The sequence below is a fragment of the Protobothrops mucrosquamatus genome, unplaced genomic scaffold (genome assembly GCF_001527695.2).
Source record: "Protobothrops mucrosquamatus isolate PMUCROS unplaced genomic scaffold, P.Mucros_1.0 scaffold_32, whole genome shotgun sequence".
Taxonomy (NCBI): domain Eukaryota; kingdom Metazoa; phylum Chordata; class Lepidosauria; order Squamata; family Viperidae; genus Protobothrops; species Protobothrops mucrosquamatus.
Genome location: NW_015386108.1, coordinates 59,242 through 66,689, shown reverse-complemented (window position 1 = coordinate 66,689; position 7,448 = coordinate 59,242). Strand labels below are relative to the sequence as shown.

Below are 7,448 nucleotides of genomic sequence, written 5' to 3'. Positions count from 1 at the left end.
GAGAGGTAGGAGGAGAACCACCGTAAAATGGTGCCCCCCAACCCCAACCCCCCTAACCGGTGCAACAAGATACCATGGTCGATGGTATCAAAAGCCGCTGAGAGGTCTAACAGGACTAGGATAGAGGAACAGCCCCTATCCCGAGCCCTCCAGAGATCATCAACCAACGCGACCAATGCCGTTTCCGTGCTGTGCCCAGTCCGGAAGCTGGACTGGCGCGAGTCTAGATAGACAGTTTCTTCCAGGTGCTGAGGGAGCTGTCGTGCCACCACACTCTCAACAACCTTCGCAAGAAAGCGAAGGTTGGAGACAGGCCGGTAGTTGGCCAAAGTAGCCGGGTCCAGGGAGGGCTTCTTGAGGAGGGGCCTCACCACAGCCTCTTTCAAGGCGGCCGGCAAGAACCCCTCACTCAAAGAAGTGTTGACGATTCCCTGGAGCCAGCCTCGTGTAACCTCCCAGGAGGCCAGTACCAGCCAGGAGGGACACGGATCCAGTAAACATGTAGTGGTGTTCAGCCATCCCAGCATTCTGTCCATGTCCTCGGGGGGTCACAGGATCAAACTCTTCCCATAAAATGGACTCAAGACCTGCCTCCATTGGCCCGCCTGAACTAGTCCAATCGGAGGCTAACCCGGCCCAGATCCGATCGATTTTGTCATGCAGGTAACACCCAAATTCCTCTGCCCGACCCTGCAAAGGGACATCCCGCACCCTCTGATGAAGGAGGGAGCGGGACACCCTAAACAGGGCGGAAGATCGGTTACCTGCAGACGCGATAAGAGCGGAGAAATAGTTGCGTTTCGCCGCTCTTATCGCTACTAGGTAAGTCCTCAAATGGGACTTTACCAATTTCCGATCGGATTCGGAGTGGGTGACCCTCCAATTACTCTCTAGGCATCTCTTCCGACGCTTCATCACCCTCAGCTCCTCGGAAAACCAAGGAGCCAAGGTAGACCGGCATCGGGTGAGGGGCCGCAAAGGCACGACCCGGTCCAGGGCCCCTGCAGCTGCACCATTCCAGGCGGCCACCAGGTCCTCAGTCGAGCCGCGGGTCAAGGTCTCAGGTATTGGCCCAAGCTCCGTCTGGAACCTCTCAGGGTCCATCAGGCGCCTAGGGCGGAACCATTTTGTCACTTCTGGTTCCGCCTCCCCATGGTGGGGCGTAGCGGTAGGAAAGGCCAGCCGAAGGAGAGAGTGATCTGACCGTGACAGGGGCTCAACGACCATTTTCCCTAAACCATGATCACTCATGATGGGCTGAGAAATAATGCCTTACTCTAAGGGGCTCAAGCTTCTCATGAGATTTAGCTCCACCTACTCTGCAGATCCAGCAATTTAATACGAAAGAGAGAGAGAGAGATTCTTCTATTTTTGATAAGCTATCACTAAATGAATGAAAGAAATAAAGACCACTTAGCAGCCACGCTGACTTGATAATAATTCATTTAGCAATAATAATAACTGTAAACAACTTAGATGGTCCAAAGATTTTAGATATAGAACCATTTCTGATAAAATAATATATTTATTCACATGTCATACCTTTAACAAAATCAATATTATCTTGACAATATTTATATTTTAAACTATATATCCATTTTAGGTACATTTTTTGTTTCTAGTTTTGTATAATCTTTATCCCACTAGCTGCATTTTCAGTAAAAGAAAAAAAATCACATCCAAGCTCCTTTTGAAGTGGACAAGCAGTGATTGGGAGCATAATGAAATCCCTAATCCTTTCCAAGTCTGTCTTATCCTCCAATTGCTTTTTCTTAGCAAAAAGAAATGATATTTCCAAGCTACTTGATGTCATCCTTCTTCCGAAAAAAAAGAGACTTAAATATTATTTTTGGAAAAAAGGATAACCATTGCATTAAACCAGGCATGTCAAACTTGCGACGTTGCGTGATGTATCGGGACTTTTTCCCCATTGCCGGCAATGGGATGGGCATGGTTTCAGTGTGACGCATTCAGCCCATGGGCCGGCAGTTTGACATGCCTGCATTAAACAAATTATCTTTTTATAGAAAGACACATATTCATGTTTGCATGTTAGAGTAATTAGGTTCTCTTAGCCTATTACAACTTTCCCAAATCTTCAACTATCTAACAGCTGAATATTCTAGGATTAAGAATGTAATAGTTCTGGCTGGAAAAGGCAAGTCTACTATAGTTTTTCTTCTGTTGAATATTAGTTGAGTCATTCTTGCTTAGACTATCTGAATGAAATACAGTTGATTTTTTTCATCATGGTATTCAGTCAATTTTGTGAAATACGTTATGAGTGAGCAATGTATGCACTTTAATTTCTAGAACACCAGTTTATATAACAACATGGATCTATTTTTTTTTCTTTTGGCTCTTGGGTAACCTTGGTTGAGCAATGTAGCCTTTATATGCTTTGTTTGCACATCTGTTTAACATTGGTAATAGCTCTTCCCCTTCTGATAGGAGAGCTCAGTAAATAAATAAACTGAAGGCCACAAGGCACTTTTCTACTATGCTAATAGGCTAAATATGGGAATTAAGGATAGAACTAAGAGCAGTCAGTAATCTCCATGATATAGCAGTGATATCCAAGGTTACCTTGCACTGATGTTTGGATCATTTAATGCCATTAGAGTCATTAGAACCTGAACGAAGGGACATAATTTGTACTACATTAAAAAGACTTGATTTGATTTCTTGGTATTTGATCCTAAACATCTGGCCACTAGTTGTAATATATCTTTCCATTTCTAAGACTTGGATGAATGGTTTAGTGATGTCCTGCCATAATGTGAGGTTATGTCTGACAGGCCCAGAATATTGTAGTTATTAGATGTCCATGACTGCCCTGTATATTCAGGAATGGTTTGGACTTCATGAGGTGACTTTAAGATGGAGATATGTCCTTGAAAGCTGAAATCTCTTTCAAAATTAAGCACTTCTCATGTCATGGATTTTACCATTTTTTCCCCTTACAGTAAGTGTCTCTTCTAAGGCTTTATACTGATTGGTACTATATTATTATGCTAACTTTTCCCCTCCACAATCTTCATAACATTTTTTTCTGTGAAACAAAAGTTTTTTTTACATGTTGAGTTTCTTTTACCTTCAGCATCTTCTAAAGAAACAAATAAACAAATGCAGAAAATCACAGTGTAACCTTTATTTTGCCTGCCCAGTATTTAAAGCACATTTTCTTTTCTCTTTGCTATCCATATGCCAAACTATGAATATATTACTCAACACTTTTAAAAAGAAATTAATAGCTTACTTACTTACTTACTTGAGATGTTTGAAGCTGGCAGAAACTGAGAATCACATCTCTAATCTAAAAGGGTTAGAGGAGAGCTGTTTCAGTTAAGATTAATTGTAACACATCTGTTTCTTAGGATTTCTCTGTGTGAAAGAGATTTTGTTTTTATAGAGCTCATCAAATTTGCACAGCTCTTTAATGAGAATAATTGACCTTAGAAATAAGTCACCTGGCCATAAAGTAAATTCTATTGTTTCAAGACAGCTGTTTACTTGCTTCAAAGATCTATTTAGTCTTGAAGCCCTAAGGTAATAACCTCATTGACAGTCTGCTTAATACCAATATACAAAGAGCTTTCCAGAGTGGCAGTAGCATACTATGCTTATTCCTCTTTTAATAGGTGAGATGAGCAGGAAGCATTGCAATGATCCTTGAACTGAGGTGGGATCATACATGTGTAGTGGATTATGGAATCATCTGTAGTAGGAACCAATGTTGGTGTAGAAGACCAGACTGAGTCTGATGGAGGGTCAAATGCATCATCAGTCATGAGTCCCTTCATGCCCAGAAGAAATCTAAATCCAGCCCACTTTGAATTCCTTTGACTCTTTTCTACTGCCAATTTGCTTTGACCGTTAGTAGTTCAGATTCTTATAGAGAGCATAAGGTTGCAATAAATCTTTATACTCATTTGAACTGCCTTCAAATCTTGACAGTTGGTAAGCTTGTTTGTCATGGCCCAGCATAGTTTCTTACTAAGAGAAAATTTGGAATGGAATGGTTTGGACTGTTGAATTGCTAAGGAAATATTGTAAGAAATGTTCCATCTTTTCCTTAAGAGAAACATTATGGTACAGAGAAAAGCAGTTGCAAGGAGCTTACACCTGGCTGGTCAGGCTGTTTCTAAACATAGGTCTAATACTCTTCATCCTACTTCATCCCATGCCTTTCCTATGCCTGGACACAAGGTTAGCACTTTTTGGAAGCAGCAGGTCCAACTTGGGTGCTGTGGAAAAACCAGGCAAACGAAAGTGTGAGTCTAAAAATGGGGTTAATTCTATCAAAAAACATGTTTCATAAAAATGTCTCCTTATACAATCTTGTAGGTATGTAACTGGACAGTGGTTTGGAATGTTGTTGACTGTTCTGTTCTAAGGTGTCCTAGTTACATGATTAAGAACCAAGTTTATACATTTGCTTTGTTGTCTTAGAGCATACCCACAAAAACAGAGAGACAACATGAATAGATGGCAGAAGTCTGCATATTCTTAAGCAACATATGCATCCTTCCTGATTACTTCATTCTACACCCTTAGGTAACAAATATGTACCCATTTTGATTAGGCTACCTCTCTCCAATATAGGATAATCATTGAAACAAAATGATTACGGGGAAAGCAAATCAAAAGTATTTTAAAAAATGCTCCAAAAAAGAGGGTACAGTTCCATGATTTAGCATGGGCTTGGAAGAGAGTCTCCCTATCTTAATTCAATATGGCCATCAATATTCTATTATGGATCTCTTATACTGAGAGAAACAAGGAAAAATAAGTGTGATTCTTGTCTTCCCTGCTTCTCAAAATAGTCATATACTCTGATTTAGAGATGATGGTCATGCATTTCTACATGACTTCTATTTAAAGGTTATTATGATACTCTGATATGATGAATGTATACTTTCATATTAGCTGAGTCATGGTTATCCACATTCCCTTTTTTAAAAAAAAACAGCACAATTCTCATTTCTTAAAAATATATATCAAAATTTACATAATTTGTACTTATAATTACAAAAACGAAATGCTACTAATAAAAAGTAGACATAATGAATGTTATGAGGCCAGAGATCACTTGCCTAACCCATTATTATGAGTGGCTGAGGATAGTCCTTACCATCAAACATTCTAAAAGTCAATAATCTGTTATTCACATTAGCAAATTAATGATTCTGCAAGACGTATCACCTATGGGAAAAGTCATGGCAGCAGGAATAGTACATCTTTCGAAAAGTGCAGTCTCAGCCTCAGTAATGTCATCTTCAGAAATACCAAGAAAGGTCATCTATTTAGAGTCATTCATTCATTGCTAATACTTTGTAATGTCCATGGTTCACTCAAAGAGGAAGCAACTTCTGAAGCTACAAAATCCTTAAAGGAGACTCTTTTATGATCATAGTCTGAAGGGCACCAAAATTAGAAAACAATGTCTTCCTTAGTAAAAAGCCCAAATATTAACTTTTTAATTGCTGAGTCAATTACAACACATCCTTTAAGGGAATAATAATTCACCTGCCTAGTAGAATGACCAGGCACGAAAGTTATCTGGTTACAGTTTTCTTTACTCTGGTTAAATGCATTGTACCTCTGTTTAGATTATATTAATTAATCTATATTATCATCTATGAATATTAATTAATACTTACAAATATTATGAGAGCATATGCCTTCTATTTGCAGGAGGACTATATTATCATCTTACTCTACTTCCATTCAACGTCTTGTTGGCTCCTGTACTTACAAGAGCTGATCTGCATCAAATTTGGAGTTGAAAGCAGATCAAAATTCAAGTCAAAGTATTTTTCTTCTGTAAGGTAATTTAATTAATTTAATTCTATTCAAAAGAATTGAATGTCAATTAAATTTAAAGTTGAACATAGAAAAAAGTTGGGCATCATATAGCATGAGTTCTTGTTACTGACAAGGGTGGGGAATAAAAAAATACCTCTTCCCATCAGCATCAATAGCTTTGTTTCAAGTTTTTAATGAAAGGAGAAGGACATTAACTCTACTTCTTAGTTACAATCCTTTTCCTGCTAATACCACATATTTATTTAAAATCTCCACACGCTTGCATTTTCAGTTACATAACTCTCTGTATTCCTATGTGCTTATATTTTACTTTGAAAGTCTGACATTTGGAAGAACAGCTCTGACAGCCATCAGAAATTAAATATAGAATGCAGAGGTATTTAACCTAAAATAAAAATCAGATATAAATGGTACACAGATGTATCACTGAGTAACTCTGAGTCACAAATAATTTATCTCCTCTTATTCCCTGCATTAAACACAGTTATTGCTTGATATAGTTCATGATTTTTTAGACAGTTGCTAACAATGTTTCTAATGAATTAGACTGTTTTTCTTCCTCTCTCTTTCTTAGATTTTTATTTAATCATATAAAATTGGAATCAACAAAATATTCACCACTTTGGGGAAGTTTTGTTATCCACATATTTACTCAGACAGGATCTTATTATTCATTTATTAATTAGATTTATATTCCCCTTTTTCTTAAAAGCCAAGTCCACCATCGTACTTCCTTCTCCTATTTTCCCCTACAGCAACCACACTGGAAAGTGGGTGGGGAGCAGAAAGAGTGACTTGTCCCAAATAATGCAGTGAGCTGCTGAGCGTGAATTTGAACCTGGATCTCTTTGGTGCTAAACAGAGAGGAACTGAACCTCTACTCAGAAATAAATTCTGAGGAATTTGGTGGAATTTATGTATGAGCAGAGGGTTGTGGCTCAAGAATGAGCTGCGAACTAGAAGTTTTACTAAAAGCCTTACTTCTACCATTAAATGATCTTAATACTAGCATTTCTCTTTCTTTACAATCTCTGCATTTGTAATATAGGGTAACAGGAATGTTTTACTGAAATGTAATAATGAAATCGCAATGAACTCTTCATGACATCACCTCAGCAGCACTCAAAATAAGTCATGATGACATCAAAATAAAGACACATACCTCCCGATGCCATCATGCAAAGGATTCAACTTAGTATATGAGATGAATCATTTTCCTTAATAATGCAAGTGCTATTTACTCCTCAAATCCATTCTTAGCTATTATATGCAAGATCTGAATAGTTTAGGCCAGAGAGTCCCTGTCTAATATGGAGCAACCCATATAATTCTTTCCCACGTTCATGCTGGTTAATTCATACAATGAAAGTCAAGGGACAAAACATGCAATGCGGTGTGATAGAAGCACCATATTTTATATACATGCAACCCACATGTGTCACAAATACAAAAAGGCAGAGGCAGTGTTGCAGTATCGCAATGCATATTTCATCATTTTGGCATCATCAACGTTAGGAAAAGCCACCTATACTCATATAATGTAAACTTTCCAAGTATTTCATTAGTACATGGAAAAGTCATGGCGAGCTTCTGTGCTCTGGAAAGTAGCAGCTGTACCA

General features: G+C 38.5%; 1 long non-coding RNA gene across 1 annotated transcript in view; it reads left to right on the top strand.

Annotated features, from left to right (window-relative positions):
• The window catches only part of LOC107282171, a 26,923-nt gene extending 21,102 nt beyond the window's left edge, over positions 1 to 5,821 (top strand). Inside the window, exon 3 of the long non-coding RNA XR_001548770.1 lies at positions 5,698 to 5,821. This is a non-coding gene — a long non-coding RNA (uncharacterized LOC107282171). The remainder of the gene's footprint in view (positions 1 to 5,697) is intronic.
• Positions 5,822 to 7,448: the final 1,627 nt, after the last annotated feature.